This window comes from Cygnus atratus, chromosome 1 (genome assembly GCF_013377495.2).
Source record: "Cygnus atratus isolate AKBS03 ecotype Queensland, Australia chromosome 1, CAtr_DNAZoo_HiC_assembly, whole genome shotgun sequence".
In the NCBI taxonomy this organism is placed as follows: domain Eukaryota; kingdom Metazoa; phylum Chordata; class Aves; order Anseriformes; family Anatidae; genus Cygnus; species Cygnus atratus.
In genome coordinates this window covers 8,656,158-8,680,771 of record NC_066362.1, presented here as the reverse complement: position 1 = coordinate 8,680,771, position 24,614 = coordinate 8,656,158, and the positions used below count along the sequence as shown (strand labels likewise).

At 40.3% G+C, this 24,614-nt stretch overlaps 1 protein-coding gene across 7 annotated transcripts in view; it reads right to left on the bottom strand.

Annotated features, from left to right (window-relative positions):
* SEMA3D (semaphorin 3D) overlaps window positions 1–22,293 on the bottom strand; it is a 148,735-nt gene extending 126,442 nt beyond the window's left edge. For 2 of the 7 annotated variants that reach the window (XM_035549423.2, XM_035549424.2), the window contains exon 1: window positions 21,965–22,229. The gene's annotated coding sequence lies outside the window, so the exon portion shown is untranslated. Of the gene's footprint in view, window positions 1–19,262; window positions 21,502–21,964 lie in introns of all 7 variants that reach the window. The other 5 variants (XM_050716799.1, XM_050716798.1, XM_050716806.1 and 2 more) reach the window with 4 other exon arrangements.
* Window positions 22,294–24,614: the final 2,321 nt, after the last annotated feature.

The window sequence follows — 24,614 nt, the reverse complement described above, 5'->3', positions numbered from 1 at the left end:
CAGCCTGAGTTCCTTAGGTCCTTCTGCTGATTCTAGTTAAATACCACATATTATATATGAGGAAAAAAAAAATGGGGCCTATGCTGTTACTTGTTTATTTGTTTGACTATATGCAGCGCAAAATAAATACTTCCAAAACCAACAGAAACATAACTAGAACAATTATTTTTTTTTCTCCAGTTCCAGATTTACGTATAGGCACTCCATACATGATGCCCTTCACTGTGAATCATTTGCTGAAACCTCATAAACTGCTGGCATGTCTAAGCACGGTCCTCTGCCGTAGGAGGTAAAGGAATGAATCCCTCCAATGGTGGCATAACAGGCTCTTATCCTTCCATTAATAAAAAAGGAAAATTGTATTAGCCATGCTGGGTGTACATGTCCTTATAGTATTCTCACTTGAGAGGAAATGAAAGAAAATGTTATATTCAACAAAACGGATTCCATGATAAATTAAACAAGAAGAGCAAGGCCAAGAACAGAAAAGTTGTAAATGTCAGAGCAACAGCTGGAATGTCACCGCAAACAACATGATCCTGCCTCTCATGGCAAGTCCATAAAGCAGACGGAAAATAAAGGCAATGTTTTACTGAACTCTTAAAAATAACAAGACAACATTTCTACTTCCTTGGTGTGTCTTTGGTTCAATGTTCACCCTCCGCATGAATGACCCAGAGGTCTTTAGGAACATATGATATCTGATTGCATAGTTAAAAAATGCAGCCTAGTGCATATGCATTAGGGAGCGGGAAGGAACGAAAGTGCAAACAGTTATCCTTTGGGATGCTGACAATGAAAGGACTTTCGAGTCATTTCTCATTGTTGCCAATGGAGGGGAGAGTGGCTGCAAATCACTGAAAACTGACATATCTAAATGTCTGTTAGTATTTTGTTATTATTAATTGAAAGGAAAACATTGTTTTCCTCTATTATCTATGCAGGTATACCCTCTGTATTCAAGAAGTTAAAGAGAGGTCTGATTAGCCCTTTATATAATTAAGGGTTATACCCCTGCCCCCTTTTATCTTCCAGAGCAGATGTTCTGATCAGTGGTTGTTGAACAACCAGACAAAATGATAGAATTGCCATGTTGGGTACTGGAAATCTTCTGAAAAATGTGATAAAATATTGCTGTTCTGGAGATAAAGGAAAGGGGTTGGGAAACTTGCCCCAGATCTATGCTAGAAACTAAAGGATAAAAAAAAAAAATCTAATTTTTTTTCTCTCTCCCAAGCTTTTTTATTTTTATTTACAAAATTTGTAATTCCTTTTTTTATATTTGTACAAATATATATAAATTTGCAGCTGTAATTGAAGCAAAGTGATTCAAGCAACTGAAATCATATCATTACTGACTTAAGACCCCAGATTAGTCAAACCATCCATGATTAGCTTCTGATTATAATTCTGTCACTGAGTTTTGGTCAAAGAGTAGAGCAGTTTTCTCCTAGAAGGTCCCAGGACATTTCACTTAATCTTCACTCTCCCATTCTGGGTCTCACTCACATATTTCAGTTTCTTTCCCTGTGTGGCCATACTGGGAGCATGCACAAGCTAAACCCACAGGAAAGAAACAGAAGAACAGGAACCAGGTGAGAGCCTCCCTGGACAGATTGAATAATGCCCCCCAATTTGTTAAGGACTAGAAGACAACTGAACTTCCCTGGTGTTATTGCTTCATCATTCCTTTGAAATTATAACTTAATGCTTTCATCCACTATGAACTCATGCACTAAGCACAATAACTTAATGGAGTATTAGAAAAACATTACTGTGAAAATACAATAATAATAATGGAAATGGGCTGACATATGTTTATGATTATTTTTATAAATGCCTTTTGAGAAGGCCATATCAAATATTTAAAACTCATCTTCTTTAACTGCAGCCCAAAATTCAGAGTTCTGTTAAGTACATTCAGCCTGAATCCTTCTGAGTCTCAATGTGAAGAAAGGATAGGTTTTCAAAACAGACTGAGTCTGGCCATAACACAACAGGATCAGAGACATATTTCTGCCACAAGGGAAAGCACTTCAAACATCAGGGTGCCAGTCTGTCAGCACTTATCACTCAGTGGGTTATACTATCTCTCGAACAGATTCCCCTTCCAAACTTATACTTCATCACAGTCCTGACCTTGCTGGGTAAGGCCTCTCCTGCAGAGTTCAAGTCTGCATCATGTAAGACATGGAGAGTTTATTCTCTGCTTCTCAGTAATGTCTAACAGTTTTCTCCTCTATTCACCAAAAATGATTTATTCTGCAGTTTTGGGAGCATTGATGGAGGAGAAATGTTTACCAAGAAAACGTTACGCTGCAAAGAACATGGACAAACATCTGCCCGTTCATGAACAAAATGGTTGCTTCTGAAGCTATTTGGTGTGCAAAATTCCATCCAAAAATGGGATGGAAACAGACAGCCAGGCCATACTGAGCTCCAGCTAGCAAAGTGTTTCAGATCAAGAAAAACAGGCAAAGCTGCATCATTCTGGCTTGTGTTGTATGGACTCTTTTTTTTTTTTTTTTTTTTCCCTTTGAAACATTCCATTTGTTGTTCATGCCAAGACAAGAAAAGAAACATTTTTAACCTTAAAGGTCTGACATAAGCCTACAAAATTAAATAGCCAGGACTGAAAAGAGGCAGGTTTTACAGTTCTTAAGTAGCTACCTTTGTTCCTTCCGTAACAGTACAGTTAGAGTCAAGGAAAACACAGCAAGCTGCAAGAAAACAGGGAAGACCAGATTCAACTGCCTTTATTTGCACTGAAATCTATGGCAGTCAGGGCTACATGGTACTACAAACTCCACAAATAAAGAGCAAGTGTCAATGCCTTCCCTGGTGGGCTTACATTTACAAAGACAAAACAAGCAAAAGGTGAGTGGAGGAAAAGCACGTGCAACTACAACAGTTGTACAGTCAACCCAGTGCAGCTCTGATGAGTTTCCAGACCCCAGGGCTGTCTGTATCAATAAATAAAATGTGACAGACACCATTTGCAGGTCCTGAGACAGTGCAGCCTGGCACAGCTTCTGTCCGTACAACTAAACTCTTTTTCCCTTCAGGACAGACTGGTCTCATCCACATTGCCTCCTGGGAGCCCTCCATATCCCCCCAGCTTATGCTAAAGCAGTTTGAAAAACTGCTAATTGACAAGAGCAAAACTGAGCATGCTAACATCACAGGCTATTGCAGGCAAACATCATCTTTTGGCCTTGTTTAACTTACAAATACAGATGTAACACATCTGTGTCTCTTGCAGTCTGCCTGAGAGTCCCTGCACCCACAAGCGAAACATGCCACTGAAGCCATCAGAAAAGATAGCCAGTGAGTGACAGAGCCAGCAAAGGCTCCCATCGAGTTTTGGCACTTAAAAAATACTGCCTTTCATTGTGTAATTTCTGTGGAAGAAAATGAGATGTGGTAAAAACAGCACAAAATATTCCTCAGTGTGAACACATGTGCCAGAATCAGGTGAACATGACCATCACATAGAAATTTAAAAAAGGAAATGGGTTCTAGGTTTTGTGAGGGAGTAGACAGCTAAATTACAGGTAAAATCTTTGAAATTTAACCCTGTTTTTAAGAAAAGGCAGTGTTAGGCTAAAACATCAGCTGCTTTTTATAGCCACTAAAAACCTCTGTTTTCAGAAAAGCTTTGACAAGCTTGGAAAAAAAAAAAAAAAAAAAAACAGCAAATAGCTGATACCCACTACAATGCATAAAAGTGTCCTCCTACAAGTTCCTGTCCAGGGGCCTGCTTTTAGAGCAAACGTCCACTGACTTCTACACAGATGTCCTTAGTTCTCCTTCCATGTTATATGGACCTCAAAAATTAGAAAAAGGAGATAAAACCCATGAGGACAGCACTGTGACGGGGGCACTTCTGGCCTCCAGTACTTATCACGGCCCTCATACCATGCCACCACATCTTCGCTTCTGCCAGAGAACCTGTTCATGGAGACACTCTGTGGTACAATCAACACTGGCTGGTTTATTTTAGACACCTTAAGAGCAGTGCTGCTGTACTTGCTGGAAATGGATCTGCAGAACTGAGGATGGAAAGCTTACAATGACCAGACTGAGAGGCTGTGGCATATCCCTCCCTGAAGATATTCAAAAGCCAACAGGACATGATCTCAGGCAACCTGCTGTCAGTGGCCCTGCTTGAGTATGAGGTTGGACCAGATGGTCTTCAGAGGTCCCTTCCAACCTCAAGCATTCTGTGATTCTGTGATAGCTGAAGCAGTTATTAAATTTTTCAGCTGGTAGGACTACAAACAAGAATGAGTGATAAATCCCTTGTTCTCTTCCACCACATGGTCACAAGAAGAGATTAATAACTGATCACACTTAAGAAACTAGTAAAATTATTGCCAGTATCTTCTTGACATGTTCAGAAGATGAGATGCCTAATTGTTATTTTTATTTTTAGTCAAATAAATTCATGAGAAAAAAAAATGAAACAAATAAATAATCAGCATGGATCTTGGAAGAAAGAGTTTCAGGAAATGTTTCATGGCAAAGAACATCCATTCTGCTATCCAACTGCTTGTTATGTTTTAACAATTCATGAGAGTGGAGCTTCTGCAGCTTCTTTTCGTTGTCCTATTCCAAAAGCCTTGGGGATGTTTCTCTTTTAATTTTGACCCCAGTCTCGTACTGGGAATTCTTTTCCCAACACATGAGTGTGAATGATATGAATGAAGATTGTGCAACTACTTACCTCTTCTCTTGCTGCTCAAGTTATTTGCCTAACTCTTCCTGAGACCAATGAAAGAGACTTTTTTCTTTTCTTTCTATGGGTTTGTTTGTATCTGTAGAAACCAAGGACGCTCTGTCCCCCTACATCCATTTATAAATTCTTTTGCAGAACAAAAGGAATTTGTTTAGTAAGGCACTCTGAAATCAGGAGCCACATGTTTGTTTGATTTTATAGAAAGAGCTCAGAGCTTGATTTGCACAGTTCTCAGTGCTTTAACCTCTGAGGCGGCTGGACCTCCAGAAACCTCACAGAAATAAATGACAGGATGCCACAGAGAAGTCTCCCTCTTCCTATTCCAACAAGACAGCAGAAAAATTGCTACCACAGATCCAGCTTAGCCATAAAAGACTAGCACAGGTTCAATGGAAAGCAGGTAAATAAGAAAGTTCCTCTTTGTTTTCTGTATCTGTACATTGTGCCTGTAGACACAGTTCTGGATTTAATAGGCTCTATCTAACTCTTTGAAGTCAAGGGAAATGCTTCAGTCTCTTCAGTTAAAATCTCTTTGATTTACTTATTAATGTCATTTGTGATGTGACATGAAAGCACTCAGAAAGCTGTTATGCTCCTTTCACAACAAAGAGCTATGCAGATGCTCAACAGTCATGTCAATGATGATTCCAAAATCAAATCCTATGTGGTTTTCCTCGCTAAATACCATACACTCCTGCAGCACTGTTGGTGAACAACAGTTCCAGCGTCCAACACCTTTGAAGCCCATTCTGCTTCAGTGGCAGAAACCAGAGATGCAACCTGTGATCCAAGTTTTCAACAGCATGTTTCTCCAATGATGAAGGGGAGAGAGAAAAAAAGAAAAAAAAAAAAAAAGGAAAAAAAGAAAACAACAACAATGACAACAAAAACATAGTGCAGAGGTTATGTGTCTAAACCCTCTGGCACTGAGACAGGCTCCTGCATTGACAATTAAGAGATTCACCCCAGTTCACTGCCTCTAACCTAAATGAACTTCAATCCTTTTGACTAGTGTTTGCTTTCAGAGATGCTGCTTTCCAAGTTCTTGCTGCCATTAATATTCCAGTATCTTTGAATGCCTGAAAAAGCAGTTAAAATGATTTAAAGAAATACTGTGATTTCTCCATCCTAAATTTAGTCTTTTAAAAAACTAAGTGTAAGTTCATCTAGTCGGCATTTAGAGACTAATCGTTAGGGGGAAAAAGGCACTTCAGGAGCTGATTCCTCTCAGCCACTTCAGACTTCTTGGACAGGAATCTGAAATATCTGCCTCTCTGCTGATTAAATGAAGAACCTATATGACCATCTTAGTTTAGATATTCCCAGCTTGCTTCTTAGAGCCCTCAGCTGGGGTTGCCAAACAGACATGGAGCTCAGAGCCAAACTGGAGTCATGAGCCCAGTACAAATGTACTTGCACTGAAACATGTTTACACTACACTGAAAGTGGAGAGCAACACTGGAATCAGTTTCTCTCACAAAGCATCTGAGAACTGGTGCTATAAGCTCTACTGTCACAATATCCTCAGTGGCGTGGACTTATCAAAGGCATTTATACCTCCCCAAACCCCCCTAAGCAATCCCATCAAATCCACTACAAGGAATAATAATCTACAACCATGCAACAGCAAATCACTGTACGTTCATTACTCCAAGCTGAGTGAGGATAGTAATACATCATTCCTGTGATATATCTTTGTTCCCTAACATACTTGATAACTTTTTCCAGGGGAGTTTTAATTCATACTATTTGGACATACTGTAGTCTAGCGAGGCTCTGAGTGGATGAGCTTGGCAACAAGGGTTTCAAATACAAGTAGCAATATTATTAATACCCATTTCTATTAGGTATTGCCCTTATACACCTCAAAGGCTGTCTACATCACTGAGATCAATTGATTTGCTTAATGTGGTCCTACCTGTTGCGGCCTGAACAATCAGCGCTGTGTCAAGAGCGGAAGCTACTGCAAACCCTTGGGCTATTGCAGCTATTGCTGCAGCTGAAGTTTGGTTTGATTGCTTCACTTTAAAATTTTTGGCTGTTTTCTGCTATTAATCTTGGAAAACCTCCAAAATAAACCTGATAAAGTCCTGAACATCACAAAAGATGCATTCTTCCCCATGCTTGTAAATCGTCTTTGGCACACTTCCCTATTTTAGTAATTATAGATCTTCCCCAAGCTCCCCGCACATAGCTCATTGATATAAGGCTTTGTATGATCTGTCTTCTGTTTCTAACTCAGAAAACTACAGCAAGCTATTGCATGAACCACACATGAGACAATAGAGCAATTCAATAGTAAAACACTGTTTAGGTCTTTGTATGGTTTTCTTGATGGATGCTACTTTGCTGATCTATTTTTATGTATTGTTTATACTGGGATAGTGCCTAGAGGCCCCAGTAAGGGGCAGGACCCCATAGTGTTGCAGATACTGTGATGGGGATACAAGAGCCCTTTGCCCTTGTAGTTTGTGGTCTAAATGCATGATGAATGAAAACGGATAAAACAGTCAGAGGGAGCAAAAGATGAGAAAATTATTAATAATAAAAGTAACAAGCAGAGCTCAGCAGCTACTTAGCTATATATAAGCAATGTGACATTCCTGTTACTGTAGTCTGCTTTCTTTCTGTTTCTCTATGTTGTAGGTACCTAGAGAGGGTGACTCAAAACCCCTGAATTACAGCATAAAGCAAGTGATGTGAATTCACAGGTCTAGAGTCTCCCACATGAAGGATTACGACTTTTGGGTATTGAGGGAACCCAGCAATAACCTGGTCTTAGTGCAATTCACGTTATCTCCACCTTTACTCCCTTATGCCTTAGCAGTTCAGAGAGTGCGTGCCTCGGACATCTGAGTTTCTGCAGTGGGAACAAGTAAGAGCATACAGTAACAATGTCTAGTCCATGCCCAGGCTCTATGGGGAGACAGATGTAGGTACATCTCCCATACACCTTACTGCCAGAGTCGCTGAGGTTGAATATGGCCAGACATTTGCAGTGGGCTTTAAGCTCAGAGCCTTTTATTCCAACTACTCATCATTAGTGAGAGAGTTCTTATTTCATAGAATCATAGAATCATAAAATTCACATCCTGATCTGAGCCAGGATTGTTCCATGCCCAGACAAGATCCCCACAGTGATTAGATCCCTTGTGCAAACCTCATACCCCCCTCTATGTCCTTACAACAGCTGATCTCTGATTAGCAATAGGTACTGGGTCTGCAAGGTCAAGGAAAAACAATACAAACAAACGTCTGCAAACACATTTTGTTCTTCTGAATTCAGCATGTTTGAGACATTCTCAACCATAAGTCTAGCCCAGATGTAACCACAGGCTCTCTGACACCAGATCCTTGTTGTTTGGAGGATCCAAGTGCTCACTTTACCAATGCCTCTTCATCAATAGATGAGCCAGAAGATAAGGGGTTGAATGGCAAGGGGATGCTCTCTTTCCCTTCCCTGCAGAGACAGTGAAGTAGGCAAGCAACAAGTAGTTGTGAGGGAAATAAGAGTCCAGCTGTGTAAGGAGGAGGTGGGAGCTACCAAAACAAGAGGGACAAAGCATGAAAGCAGGACTTTTCTTTGAAGAATGCAAACCAAAAAGAGTAAACTAATCACAAAGAGTTGTTGCTGTCCTGCAGGGTAACAAAACTAATAGTACTAGGGAGGACTCTATTGCCGAGCACCACCTACAGCAGAATAAACAAATAGCTCCTCTTCCTTTGAAATGCAAACTTGTGCAATTGCATCTGTTAACAGGGACCTCAGATGGGTCATATTGATCTCCATCATCAGTATTTATAGATGAACTTGTCCACACAGCCCCAGCATCTTACAGATTCTTTGCACATGGACCTCCAGCAGCTCTGATAGAAGCTTCCAGAATTATTGTTGCTCTCCTCTGAATAATTCTAATTTTTCTACGTATTTCTTTTTCTTTAAACTCATGTTGCCCATAACTGTATATTCTCTGAGTATCATTTTCTAAGAGGTAGCTATTTCCTACTAGCTACCACCTAGAGATATTTCCAACTAGCATAAGGATGCTGTATTAAAGCATGAGACATTAGGGATAGATTTACTAAATTGCTCAGCTCCTTTTTAGTTATAAAGCCCTTGATTTTCAAATGTACTGTTAGGTAACCTGGGACATACAGATCTAACTCGATACAGTATTCATTGGTAGCACGTTCACCATAACACTTTTGGTCTGTTTCTAGTTTGCACAAGGACTGTATACCAGAAATTGGAGAAGTGAGAGCTCCATCGTGTAGTTAGTTTTTAATAAAAGACTTCCTGAATTGTTTTATGAGATATAAGAGAAGGAAAATATAACTTCTTTTGAGGTGGTTCCTGTAATTCTTATAAAAGAATGTTTCAGCAAATATACTCATTAAAAGCATTTTTCCCCCTTAAAATCAGGCTGAGTTGATGCTATTTGATCCTTTTATTCTTAAGATAACATTCATCTTGGCTCCTTTCAACCATCTAAAATTCATGTGTTGTCTTGGATCCCTCCATGAAAGGATGGAGACAGGCACTGCTGGGGTGAATTCATCTCCCGCCTGAGATACTGTCCCCAAATAGGGTGCATTGCCCTTTGAAGCACCTCATCACTGTCCTGAATACAGAGAAGGGAAATAAATACCATCTTAATTAGTTTCTCTGCTTGTTATATCTACATGACTCCCATTTTTACATCTTCTGATCACCCATATTTTCCGAACCCGTTATTCTCGCTCTATTTTTTATGACATACGGTAGTTTTTACCCGTTTACAGACGTATATATCTGAGGCAGGTAGAGGTCAAGATCCAGACACATAAAGGTTTTTAACAAGTTAATTGTCTAAATTAGATTCTTTTCAGTATCATCTGACTAACATCCAAAGATGATGACAAAGAAGTGACAGTTGGATGTCTTTAGGAATTTGCTAGGATCTAAGCAGAAATGACTTGCCTAAGGACATACGTCATGGAATTAACCCCAAGTCTCCTGAGCTGCTATCCTAACCTTTGGAATGTCCTTAACATTAAGCAAATCCTCTGTTGTTTTTGGAATTAAATTTCTGAAGTATTTAATGTCTTCTTCTTTTTCAAACTCAAGCTAACTATGTACACTCAAATCCTTTAACTTTTCCTCATAAATCAAACCTGACTCAGTGCCTCCTTTTTCATTTTTATTGCTCTTCTCTAAGCAATCCTTAAATGTTAATGCCAGGAATAGTAGAATGGGGAAAAAATTCCAGGTTGGATTTTTAGGTGTTATTGTGAAACAAGTGAAAACATGAACATAACATTGGAGTTCTTCCTAAATTCAGTGAAAATAGTATATTCACTTCAATGAGCACAGAGTCCTGTTCTGAAATGTAGCATCTGGGCACTTTGTATCACAGTACAGTACACAAATATTGTTTGTTACACGTTTACAAGTAACTGACCAAGACCTTAAAACTGAAATATTTAGGTCTTGTCAACAGGAGAGAGTCCAAACATAAGATGACATCAATTAGCAGCATACTGACTACTCTGCAATCACATATTTGAAGGCTTTTAATTAGAAAGCAGCTTACTTCACATTGAGAGCAGACTTAGGACATGTACCCTGTGACAGATCATGCAGAGAGTTAGTGTGAAGCAGATACATGGTGTACACTGTCACTTTAGTTTAACAGCATGTTGACTTCCACATGTAGACAAACCTTATCAGACCAGAGCAGGCTTCAGTACTGGGTGATATGTGTTTCTTAGAATAATCCTGGGGAAAAATGCTAAATGCTAAGCATGTCCCCTGACCCCTCTGAGACTTGCACCTTGGTAAAATGTCAATTTCTAAAATAGGCTCTATTCATTTTATCTTAGCTGGTTTTTTATTTTTTTTATTTAAATTATTTCATTACAGTGAAACAGAAAAGCAAAGTTGATGGCCTCACACTGTCCAAACAAACAACATGGTAGAACAATTTCTGGTACAGCACAAGTGTAGTTCTCCCCTTTCAGGACAGTAGCCTTGAACTGTAGATAGTCAAAACAATACTATATCAACTATGAATTATCATCAAAGTCATGTTCTTTTCTTTTTGTTTGTTTGTTTTTAGAAATTATAAGCATAGCTTGTGGGAATCATACAGGTAAAAATATCATGCCTCTTTCAAGCAAGATGTTCAAATAATTTTAAATGGTTTTCTAGACAATGTTGTTAGAGGGAAATATAACCAACTCCTATATTAAACAGACTGCAGAACTTTACACATTTGCCTTTATGTTGGATCCAGTAGCTTGTTTATGAATTAGCACTTATTTTCCAAGTAGGATTCAGTATCTGGGGACATCAAGCACATGAGATTCTGCAACATCCTTTCTACTGTATTGCCGCACTTGTCTTCTGAAATTGAAAACGATAAACCTCCTACACCAAAATGAGAAAATTTTGTCCAACCAGCCAGCTTCAGAACAAGGAAACATGTTTGTTCTGCATCAGAGTTCCCAAACTACATTATGTGAACCACAAGAGGAACACACTGCTTCAAAACTGAATACAAATCACCACCATATCTCTGTAGGGAATAAATAATACTTAGGCAAAAAACACTGCCAAAAACTCAAATGCCTATTTTGGGACTTTCTGCCAGCTTCAGAGAAAAGCAGGAGGTAGAAATGACAGATACACAAGAAAAAAAAAAAGAAAAAAAAAAAACAGGACGGAGGCCACATCTTCAACTTGAGCATGTGCAAAAAGAAGAGCTCTGAGCGATTGCTGCTGCCTCCACAGTATCGCTTGGTTTTCTTTCTGAGTGCTGGCATAATATGCATGTTAACCCTGGAACGCTTTCCATAATGTGATATACCTGAAGCTCAGACTACAAGTCATCAGTGGGATCTAAGAAAACTACTTGGAAAAAAGCTACAGATCTTCTAGAAGAAAACACGGGAGGCAATGACTGAGGAAATGACCCATCTGAAAGTAACACCTTCAGGGCCCTTAGCAGATCTACAGAACAATCTTTGTTTCCACAGATGTCAGTCATGGATTTCTCCATCCTCTGGCAGCATCTTTTCAACTTTTAACCACTTGTGCTCACACCTCTTCTCCCATGTGGCTCAAAGATGAATGAAGAGAGACAGTACAATTTAAAACGGGTCATTCATTCCAAGCATCAAAATACTATTTTGTTAAGAATTGAATGAAAACAGACAGTAGGAATATTACATTGCCTACTGTTAGGCCTTGTGAGATTTCCCCCAAGGACATCACAATTGACCATGGTATTCTCTGCTGATGCTTGTACCACAGATAACAATGCTACTTGTAAATGAAGTCACTGTATCCCAGTTATTCTGGCCGCACATGCCATTTCACTTATAAAGATGACTGCAACACTTTATAGACAGTCTAACAGTTTATCTTGGAGGTGTCATACACCACTTTCCTTTGTGTCATGTGAACTCCTGGATGGAAAACAAAACATAATCAATTCAAGCACTTTCCAAAATGTTCTTCTCACATCACTTAAGTGGCATTTACCTTGTGTGCAGGGAAAGGAAGGAAGGGAGGAAGGAAAAGACAGAATGGATGGAAAGGTGTTTTGTTTTGTTTTTAACATCACTCATTAAGGCAGGTTTTAGTCCCATTAAAACAGGTTGATAACCTAGGACAAAAATAAAAATACAGCCTGTCTGTACCAAGAAAATTGCTATCCATATTTCATCACTGACCAACAACAGAACAGCTGTGCCTGTGATATCAGTGGCATAAATGCTATCACAAAGGCATTTTTACCATTGTCACAAAAACCTGACACAAGACCTGAAATCTGAAATCTGTTAACACCACACAAGCAAGATTGCTACTGAGCAGAGTATTCTCAGGGTGTGAAGTTTTTTCATCATGTCAGAGCCATTTCTGGGAATTAATTGTGTATCCTGCTGGGAGTTTTATACTAAAGCACCAGAGCGTGTTAAACTGGAGCAGGAAGGAAATGAAATTTCAGAGGGGAGAAGAGTTTGGAGGTTGGAGCAGGATGTCCTGTGCCTCAAAACCACCTGGAGACCTGCTGCAGCAAAGAGGTGAGGACGGGCAATTCCAGCTAGGAGGAATGAAGCTGTACCACAGGACATGCTGGCTTCCAGCACTGGCCCAGGGCAATAGAAAAGCCGGGATAAAACAAGCGAAATCTTACCTTGGATGGTAAACTGAATACGACAATTTCATTCTGCTATTTTTTTATTTGTATTTTTTTTTAGCTTTCAAAACAGATGTTTGGGATTAAGAGAGACAAGCTCCCTGCACTGTTTGCTGCACCTAACTCCTGCTTTTCTCTTAGGCTGTGAAAAAGTGCAGAAACTGGCATTTGAGCTTCCAACAATGTTTTGTGCCTAAGTATTTATTTTTCGTCCTTACATGTCAATGTACAACAGCAACAAATAAAGAAAAGTTGTCATTACCAAAAATAACAAAAAAAGAAAAGTTGTCATTACCAAGAACCAAAGCGCAATAATTCATCCATACAGTAAGTATCCAGCATTGATTTTAAGCATGGTTGAGGAAATAAATCACTGTGGTAATAGTTTCATATCAGTGCTTGTGCTGCCTTTAAGGAAAGGAATGAATTGTAGCAAAGGCACAGGAAGAAAAGGACACAGAGCTTCAGCTCATGATCACAGCATAATATTTGATCTGTAGTTAGAAGTATAAATCTTTTTTTTGTTGTTTGTTTGTTTGTCTGTTTGTTTTTGGAGGGGGGGAAGAAGACACAGGAGTATTCAGAGGGATACCATAAGAAAACCAGTCTATTGTTTCCCCACTCACATATTTTTTATTTTGTGAGTTTAATTAGTCTTCACCCTCAGCAGTCTATAATGATTTGATCTGATGATATAAATTCTTCCCATGTAAAAACTCCCATAATTTCACTGAAAGGTGTATGCATTATCTGGGTGTCATATTGGGAAAGATATTTCTTTACCATAGACTCATTTTTTACTATTTTTTTTCAAGCTGAGGCAGCTTAGCGAGATAATGTATGTCTGCTTTTTGTAGATGTCACTAGAGGACTATAACCACAGAGTAGTAACTCCAGAACAAATCTTTACACTGCAAACAGCATTACCCAGGACACTCATGTTAAAAAGACAGCACAGTACAGCAGAAGTAAATGCACCTTTTCCTCTAGAAAGAGGGCCTAAAAGATCCTTAAACATGGACAATGTTAGTAATTCTCTGAGAAGCATCAATTCTCTCATTTATTCCTCAGTTAGGTGAGACTGACATTTAAACTATTACTTCTGGTTAGCTTTTCCTCAAAGCTTTAAAATTTGGAGTTCACCTTAAAAGAACAACGAATTGAGTCTTAAAAAGAACACCTTGGATTTCATCAGGTCTTAGAAAACCTCTAACATCATATATCATATATGACAGCAGTTGAAGAGACCACAATGATTCAGGCAGTAGTTATGTAAAGCACCCTTGCCTATTAAAATTATTTTAGCTGAAAGATTGAATTCATAACAGAGATTTGTGACCTTAACTGACTCTTCTGCCTGCCAGGTTCAGTATTAGAAACCAATATATAAACTACCTACCAAGGCTTTGTATGCATCCAAACTTTCTTAGCAGCACGTCCCCCATGGCACCAGGCTATTGGGTGCACATAAAACAAGGTCATGATTATCTCAAGCTGTTCAGTGCTTGTGGTGTTTGAAAAGAGGCATTGCTCTGCCCACCTGACTTGCAAGCCCAGGCTGGGCCCCAAGGGTACCAAGTTCTCTCACAGACTGACACCGGAACAATACCTACCTCTCCCATTACACTTTATCCACCAGCCCTGAGGTTAGCACCCTCCTTCAGGGACAGGTGGTATTGTACTAGTGGGACTCAATAGTTTAGTTCAGTATCAAACAGGAAATATCACCACCTATTTCCAAAATAGTAATTGGGGCAGGTCCAGATATATAAATCCCTGAAAGATGATGCTCTAACCACCATGTCAAGCCATGGACGCTTTCTGTTAAGCCATCGATACCCACAAGAGTTGAGGAAGCCACACTCCCAAGCACAAGCAACACCACTGCTCAGGCACGCACTGGAAAATCTGCACTTCCGTGCCACCTCAGACAAAAGAAGGCTCCTCAACCACCGAAATACATACTAGAGCCCTTTATTTATTTATTTTTATTATTTATTTATTTTAATTTTGACACAAGAAAACATCTGACCCTACATAGACACCTATCTGCTGGTAGAGCTCATGACTGAGGATCCCTAACGGACTTAGGCATTTAAATCTGTGGCTCAAGACTTAAATGCTCTTCCTAACTTCCTGCAAGATGGCTTCTGCAGTCATCCCTGAAGACTTCTGACTTTTGGGGATCCTGCCACAATCAGCCAGTCAGTGCACAAGAAGTGATAACTCTTGCTCATTACTTGGGTCCCTGGCTTCTCTTTATAATTTTACTCCCCCAAATGCTTTCAGTATATACAGTTTATTTAAATCTCTGATGTCCTTTTTCAGCTTTTAGAGCTAGAGCTACTCAGTCCTTCTGAAGAGTTAGGACAGCCTTTACCTATTACAAACCACTAAACCACTCCATTAATTTCAATTATGCATCTCTAATTTACACCAACTGAAGATGCAGCTTGCTATAACTTTTTTTTTTTTTTTTTCAACACAATGATTGTTCTCTGCTACCATCGTTCCCGAGGACACTCTCCACTTCTCCAGGCTGCAGCAGAAGTTTGACTCTCAGCTCCAGACTATATCCCAACAATGGGACATGTAAAGTACTTTTTGTTGTTGTTGTTAAATTAATGCCCACCTCTTTTTGGATGGTTTTCCTATAATTAGCATGGCCATTATGAAACCCCTCACTCAAGACAACTTTTGCAGGATCCCATTTTATATAGTTATAACTCTGAAATGAACACATGCAGATTTAAAGAACCATTGACAAAAAAACTTGTTACCTAAAAATAGTGTTACATTTCAGTTTTAGGGGAGGAAAACAGGTAAAAGATATATCTGCTTTTATTAGCTCAGCTTTATGCTTGGATTTATGTTCTTTCAATAGGCCTTTTCCTACAGATAAATGACTTACAATATTTTTGCTTTTAGCAAATGACATGACACCAACTGTCTGTACTATTAATGTGCTCAGATATGTGAAAACCAGATAAAAAATGGTGTGCCTGCTCCACAGATAAAAAAAAAAGAAAAAAATATATTTTTTCTCCTTCCTGTTAGATTTGTGTTTCTGCATAGTATTTCTAGTAGATTTTTTTTTTCTCTTTTGAAGACAAGTTCTGCTCCAGTTGAAACACAAAGGCTTAGAGTCTCCAACTCAAAATATTACATGGCTCAATGGATCCAAGAATTCCAGATTTGTTCATGTGGAGACTTTGTGTCTCTAGAAAATCCTCTAACTTCCCTATAATATACCTCCCCAAAATAAAGTGGATTCTTTGAAGCTGCATTGTTCAGAAATTAATCTGCTAAACTCAGGTTAATTCAATGTAATTAATTTATTGAGGCATTAGGCCAAATTTGCTATTTATCTTTCACAATAGGGGATCTCATAATGCCATTATAAATTCAACTTTGCCCTGATGCTTATTCTATTCAACAACAGAAAAACAGGCTGAAACCTCTGTTTATTCTACCAAATAAAACAGTTTTTGTTACTTGTTTTCTTGAGGAACCCTCATCTCAGTTTTTTGTGCTTGCTGACTCTTGCCCTACATTTTGGTTGTAAGTGGTTTTGTTTGTTTGTTTAATTAGATACATCACCAGTGCTCAACGCAAGAGGACCTTCATTACATTACTGACAGGGACCTTCACTGTGGACTGGGACCAATGTTACTGCAATGCTACTGATAAATTATTATGACCTTCTCTGAATGAGAGAATGTACACTGCTTTGCAACTAAAGACTATGCAAACAGAAGTAATAAATCATTACTTTATGTGCCTACTTTATCTGCACTTCCTACCGTGGTGAAACTCGGCTACCCGAGTAACCCACCCGAGTAAAACCACCACAGTCCTTTTTGGTGTGAAAAAAACAATGTTTTAAGAAATTTGGAAAACAGATGCAAATAATTTGTCCCCAACTGTGTCTTCTCTCCTTAAACAACAACAGATCTTCAGAGGTGCAATACGCAATCACACTGTAAGTAGAACATACTCTAGTAGCTTTGAAGATTTATTTATGTCCTTAATAAAGGTTCTCAGGCACCTGCCTTAAAAAAAATATGCAGGTGGAACGTGTCTTTCAGAAATCAGAGATTGGATATAAGAATGTTACACTTTGCAATGGCACAGATTGTGAAGAAAGTCAGAAAAATAGGGGCGTAACCTTATAGCCAAGGCTGTTTTGTTGTTGTTGTTGTTGTTTTTTCTGTAAATCTTATTTGTCATTGCCTCTTCATTTTATTTACTCTCTCAACTGTAGCTGTTCAGCTCTTTTGATTCCAAAGGATGTTACAAACACAGTTTTCCTTTATTATACTCTTCTAAAGACTTTTAGTATAAGTCTTCATAAAACCTCACATATGTGCATTATAAAATTACAGGGAATAAGTTCCATATGAAAAATTCATCATATTCCTTCTTACTATTATTTAGCAGAGATTCTGACATTAAGCATGAGAGCAACAGACATTGTTTTAATTCTTCATTGTGGAAGGAAAAAAAAAAAGCAAGCTTTTTTGGTTTGGGTTGAGAAAGAATTTTTTACATTCTCCCTCTTTGCAGTCTTTCCCTTGCAAAACCAAAAAAGGATTTTAAATGGACAAAAAGTAACCACAATTATATGGAGTGTGTCATTGATAAATTCCAGGGGAATATAACAAGCTAGGTAGGCACATACCATTAGATCTAGCTGTTCAAAATGTTAAAATTCTAGCCAAGATTATGCTGGAATATTTGGCCACATCAGCCCTCAGGACTGCACTTAACTTTTAAAAGACTTGATCTCACTCTAGATTTAGACTTTAGGAAAGTACTTCTTTCAAGAGAGCATTTACACAACAGTCTGTCTTTAAACACATGCTTAAATCCCTTGAAGTCACTAAATACAGATTAACTGTGAACAGGCACAAGTCTTTCATTTCATGACAGCCTTAGTTTTGTATAATTTTCAGTTAATCCTACGCTTTCTGTTTCCAGTGCATGTAGTCTAGAGTTATGCTGACGCAAGATGAGATCAGACTCAGGGCTGCAGTGTCTTCAGGAGTTTTGGAAGGAGACATTCCAGGAAAATGGTATCTTCCCTCCTCCTCGTCCTCTCAGAAAGAAAATAAATAACAAAACAACAACAAGGAAAAGAGCATATCATCGGAGTGTGCTCAGATGTTACAGGAATTTTTAGTCTATTTTCTCTTGCATAACATCTGCTTCCTGCAAGGCTCCTGATTCACTGACCAACTAGATTGGAAACAGTTTAATTCTGGATATTTTTGTTTAGCTTTTAAACTGACCACATCAAAAGACAAAGCTCACACAACTCTTCTTTGTGTTTACAGCAGTAACACAGGAAGAAAAAAAAAAAAAAAGACATTCAAAAGGGATACGTGTTACTGAAAGCTGAGTAATATACAGTGTGAAATTCATGCAGTGCAGAATGTCCTCACAAGTTACAGGTCCCCACGTATGCAGAAGATCCACAGCACAAATTTATCCTTAGCCATATGTACCCCAAACCATTTAGGAATCCCCCTGCAAATTAAGGTTGCAGATAAATGTCTGTAATGCAGTGTGCTTGGTCTGTGCAGTGAAGCCGACTATTCAGTAAACTGTTAGGTACCAGAAGAGCTCTGAATCTTAATCACATTTTCCAGTTATGCTGTAGGGAAGTGCAATGATTTAGTTAAGGTCAATATAATGTTCTAGGCTTTAATACCACACCCATCACACTGATAGTCAAATTGAGTCAATGATTCAACCCAGATGGGAATCCAGGTTCTTCTTGGCTTACTGTTATCTGTTCTGCTCATTAGGCTATATGACTTCCATAAATTATTTTGGAGTTCCCGTTAAAAGAAAATACATCCACATGATGCTAAATGCTGCCTCCCAGCTGTAACACAAACTGGAATTTTGGACAACAGTACTGCTCTCTGACTCATCCTGGATCCCCTCCATGTGACGTTGAATCCATCTAAACTGGGGAGAGTAGAAGAGAAGGTTTTTTTTTTTTCTTTCTCCTTTTTTTTTTTTTTTTTTTTATCATCCACTGTCAGATAACACATGGATGTTCACTCAGCATGCCTCTAGGATGTGAAAAATAACAATACTAGAGAGGTGTCTTTCTGAATACAGAGGGATAGAGAGGGGAAAATAAAAGGGCTAAAGATTTACATAGGGATAACTTAAGCACTGACTCATTGCCATTGTTTAGTTTATAAAATACATGAAACCCAGACAGAAATATTGGGGTGGGGGGAGATTGTGTTAAGCACGACAGAAAGGCAGTAGTATAAAAAAGATGAAAATAGCACACCCATGGAGCAAAAATTTGTTTCACTCACAGTTTAAATACAGCCACCACACTGCATGTCTCTCAGACATGGCTTTGCTCTGAGCTTCTCTGTTGCTTGTTCACAGTTGGAAAAAGTCCAGAAAGCCAGGAAAACAAACATATCACACATTCACCGCATCTATTTGATTTAACTACACTCAGCATGCCCCTTAAGCATTTTCCCTGTGTTAAAAAGACAATGGACCAAATATAGCTCTGGCTGTCCCACAGGCTGCCTTGCCAGGAGAGCGCGGTGGGAAATCCTGCGTAACCAGCACCAAAGGATTCCCTCATGTAGGAAACCTCAAAGACTATGGAGGTGGCTGGGTGGCCAATTCCAGCACTAGGGGTTTTAGCCAAAGAAATGTTGGTATGTGCTGGGAATTCAGCTGATTACTGGCTGATGAATCAGCCTCTCCAGAGCCTCAGGTAAACGGGATGTCTACATTGCAGTGGTACATGGTGAAGAGACACCTGAGATCACAATTTCTCTATTTTTAACAGCAAAAAGTAAAACCAGAGTAAACACCAAACAAAGATTAACAAAGAATCCAGTAATACATCATTATTTTTAACACCCTAAGCTGACAGCATGCTCACAGAGCAACTCCCAGTGAATATTACCTTCTGCAAATTAAACGATAAAGATCCTGACTTTGTGGGACAGTTACACCTCCACTTGTTCTGTGATAGAACAGGGAAAGAGATGCTGAGCATACCTTTCCTGATAGCACCAAAGTAAGGGCAGGTTTTTGGGGGAGTGTTTCATTTTTTGGCTTGGCTTTTCATAATGCGTTGGTGCTTACAGTGCTGACTTGCTTGATTATCATTATTGAATCTCTAAGTAGTAACAATGCAGCATCCTCAAACACTTTAAAAGGCTCTTTCACAGTGAACAACGTGAATTTCCATTTTATATTCTAGCGTAATTAAAATAGGCTGTCAGCACAACAGCTGCAGAGAAGCAGGTGGAGGTTGGTGCTTGAGAAGGAGCTCTAAAGCAGGTATTGCCTTTCAAGGGACTTTGACTGCAGCTACCCGCCCAGCCATCTTTCTGAGATTTATTCACTTTACTTAGAACTACTGAAGGCACTTTTGTCTTCCTGGGATGACTGTCCTGTGAGCAGTCATTCTTATCTTTTGAGACATGGCAGAGGGTTCTAGTGAAGCTCCTATTTCCATTTCTGGTTAAAGCATGCCATGGGCAGAGCCTTCATACGCTCTGCGGGAGACTTGGGCTCCAAGCTCTCTGCCTGGTTTGGAGGCACATCTCTGTGCTTCAGCAGTGCACCTACCACTCTGTTCACCCAGCCCTGAGAACCCCTGTTGGACTGATCCAGTGGCAAGAAGAAGGAAAGTAAATTTAGTTCCTGGATCTCAGGCTAGTCTGGATGTCCAAGCCAAAATAAAGTTCAAATAAAAGTGAAGCCAAGCTGCTCTGCCTGATCAAGGCTGAGCAGGACTTGTTTTGGAAACTTTAAGAAAGAAGAGGTATGACATCTGCAGAATTTGGGTACCTCTGTCTGGCAGTAAGACTATAATTATGGTTTAAAATACCCAAATTCCTCTTCAGAAAGATTGTTCAGAAAGATAGTTGGGAATGACCTTGGTCCCTATACACCTTGCAGGAAACGATGACCAGTGCTTTTCTGAATCAGGCCTGTATTAAGCTAAATGAGCTAACTGAAAGCAGATGAAAGTCACATCAACTATACTAATGAGAGTTTGAAAAACGCTATTAAAATATTGCACATTATAGTAAATCACATACTAATGGTTAACAGCAAAATCAAATCACTTTAGCTATTACATAGATCAGCAAGTTAAGTAGTAAAAAAGAGAAAGTGGCATGCTAAAATCCTTGCAAAAGTTGTACTCTGCATCTTCATGACCTCTGTAAGAGCCACAGATGCAGGGTTGAGCTGCTGCTTTCTCAGCAAAGTGCTCTCTGCTGATGGTCACATTGCCCCATTGATCTCTATTGTTCTTGGACAAGTATTGCCATTTCAAACCAAAAGGATTTTATTAATGTTTCCTTTCTAGTAGCAACAACTTTCGTTTTGTAATATTCGCTGCAAAACAAGGAGCTTTACCCCCCTTTGTGTTACTGCACAAAGCAAAAGAGGAGTTGTCAGTGCCAAAGAAGAATAATCTCATTCCACCAAGCACCCCAGGCCAGCCAGGTGCTCTGCTGCTCCAAGTGATGGACACATCCAGCAGAGTCGCGCTCATGGCAGCGCTGGAGGACTCTGCAGGAAAGAAGGGATTTTGCCACCCCTCCAGCAAGCAACAGTTTGGCTGAGGCACTTGAGCCACCTATTCCCACCCTGCCCTTTGCATTACCCCCAGAAACCTACACGAAGCAGAAGGGTGCCGGTGCTGCAGGACCCAACCCTCTCCCTCCCTCCGCACCGCACCCAGCCCCGCAGCCTTCAAACCCCACTCCCCAAAACTGCAACCTCCTCACCCCGACCCCAAAACCCCATTTGTGCTTGCTCTTCCGGGGCAGAGCCGAGGGATGCCCCGCATCCCAGCTGCGCCTCCCAGCTGCTGGATGACAGCCGGGCAGGTGGCCCCCGGCGGGGGGACAAGCACGGATACGCGTGTGTGGGGAGAGGGACCCCATGCACTTTTACCCACCACCACCACCCCTTTCCTCGGAGGCAAAGCGCGGCGCAAAGTGGCGGGGGTCCCGCGGGGGCCGCCTGGTACCTGCCGGGGAGCCGGAGCGGCGGCGAGGTGCAGGGTGAGCCCGGTGCGGGGCCGGGGCCGGTGGCTGGGTTTTGGTAGGCGTTGCGAGAGAGTCGAGCTCCTCCCCGACGGCGCCGGCGGCGACGGAGGGTCTCGCTCCTTCTGCGCCGAGTGTCAGACTTTCCCCTGGCTTCCCTTCCTCCATCCCCGCCACCCCTTTCCACTCCCTCGCACGCACATGCACACCCCTCCAGCAAATGGGCTGCTTGGAGTGTGTGTGTGTGTGTGGCTGTGTGTGCGTGTGGGTGTATGTCAGCCAGCCCAGCCTCACACCCACTGCTGCTGCTCCCGGAACCGGGCACAGCCCCGGCCACCGGGAGGTATTCGGGGTGGCATTTTGCTCCGTGAAAAACAGCTCAGCACACCCACGGACACGGCAGCAGCATGCCCATGGCGCTGAGATCGGGCACAAGGGGACTCGCGCAGTCGTGGCACTTTCCCCTGGACCACAGACCTTGCCTGCTCTTGCAGGATCCCCTGTGCGTTTGCAACAGGAGCATCTCACCCTAATATTGCACTCGCCCTGCACAGGTGCTGGTCCAGATCATAAAGTCTAAAGCAGCCTCAGGTCCTCTCACCTTATTCCCATGGCACGTTGCTGCCAGGGAAGGTCACTAGGTGGTAGACTGGCAGTTAAAAAAAAAAAAAGGCAAGCTTGCCACACTCTCTGATAAGGAGAAAAGAGCTGGGCAGTGGCCCAGTGCTGGGGTTTGGTGCATGTTTATGGGAAGCCCATGTGCAAAGCTGCCAGGGATACATTTGCTTTCGCATTTATTTTTGTTTGCCCATGGAATATGCTACATCGGTGGTTCTCCAGCTTTTGGATGTTGCACACCACTTCCTAAGAGAGAAATTCTCTCCTGGACTAACCCACTCCCACACCAAACCTTTCTCCCCAACACATTTCCTTCTGTGGCTGCCCAAGGAAGAGCCTTTCTGCCCACAGGCTGAGAGCCATTCAACACATGGCACAGATAGTATCGGACCCTTCCAGGCAAGACACACTGGGGCTCTTTCAAAAACTGCGTTTCCGTTAGTGAAGAGCTCAGATTGAAAGTCTTCAGCTGGTGACTCAGTTGCAGAACAGACCCCAACTGTTGCTCCCTTGAAATAACAGCAGAATCAAAGAAGTCCAGAGGAATATATTGGAGTTTCCACTGCATTTCCCATGGCATCAGAACTTCATCCTCACCTACCATTCAAGTCAGATGGGTGGTCTCGGTGTACAGTGTAGAATCTAAATACCTTTTTTTTTTTTTTTTTAATTCATCAAAAGCTGGCTTGACACGTTTTTATCTAGTTTTTTAAACAGTTTGTTACTACAGTACTAACCTGTTGTTTTTGTAAGTTCTGTACACAGAGATACACAGACTCTGCTTGTCTACATGTGTCTCATATGCCCACAAAATAAATGGAGCAATTCAAAGACAGGTTGTTCCATAGATGCCTTTGATTTCTTCTGTTTTAAGGCCTCCAAAAGGGAGGCCTGATTCTATTCCTGATTTTCCATATTCATTTCATTATCATCAACAAAACTTTCCACTGGTTTAATCCCTAGATTTGATAAAATTATCATTGTGGTAGGTAGGATGCAGTTCAGAGCAGAGTTTATGTTTTAAATTCCTATTGAATAATTACTGCATTTCACCTTGTTTCCAGATCCTGACTGACCATCACAGGCACTTTTTTAGTAACTGCTTTTTGCAGCAAAGGAGATCAGCAAAGAGAAAATGAGGAGCAGGTTGACGGAAAGAAAATCCCCATTGATTTTTGTAGCATTCAATAAAACTATGTAATTGAACTTTGATGTATTCTGAAAGCATAAGTCCTGGTAAAAAGAAGAAATTCTGAAATGTACTGCTTGCTTCATGTACTGGAGATATTTCAGACTCAAGTGAAAAACAAATCAGCGTGAATGTCCCCTTCACTCATTTGTTGAAGCTGTTTGCAGTTTCTCTGAAGTGTAAAAGAAAACCTTTTTGGAAATGGTTTTATTTTAAGAGCTGCTTTTCCTTCTTGCAGATCATGAGAACACATATTCTTAGTGGAATAAATAGCAGAAGATTCATCTTTCAAGAATTATACAAAAGAATTTGGGAAATAATTAAGCTCTTAATTTATTGAAGTGGAAGAAACCAAGAAAAAGATGCCCTCTTGTGGCTGTTTGCTGAATGAAAACAGGGAAAGAAAAATTTCTGTTCAGAGAGCACAGTATGAGCATGCCTTTTTATCCTATTACTAAGGCTGTACAACAAGGTTACACAAAGTCATACCATGGACACAGGCTGCGAAGACATTCATCATCTGCACAGTGTCATTTTAAATGATTAGTTAATACATTTCTTGGCATTGTATTTTAAATCACTATTCAGAAAATCCCAATGTAGGTAAGTACAGCAATATTGGGAAACTCTCTGAGTGACGTTTTTGACCAGGGCTGTATCTGCCCCTTACAGGGTGTTAGAAGTGCCCTGAAAGTTATAGGAATTTCTGCCAAATTTACCAAAATTAGCTAAAGTTTTTTATAGGAAGAGAAAAGTTCGTTACAATATTGTGAAGATGTGAAGATTATAATGATGGCAATGATGATTACATTATTTGTCCTACAGAA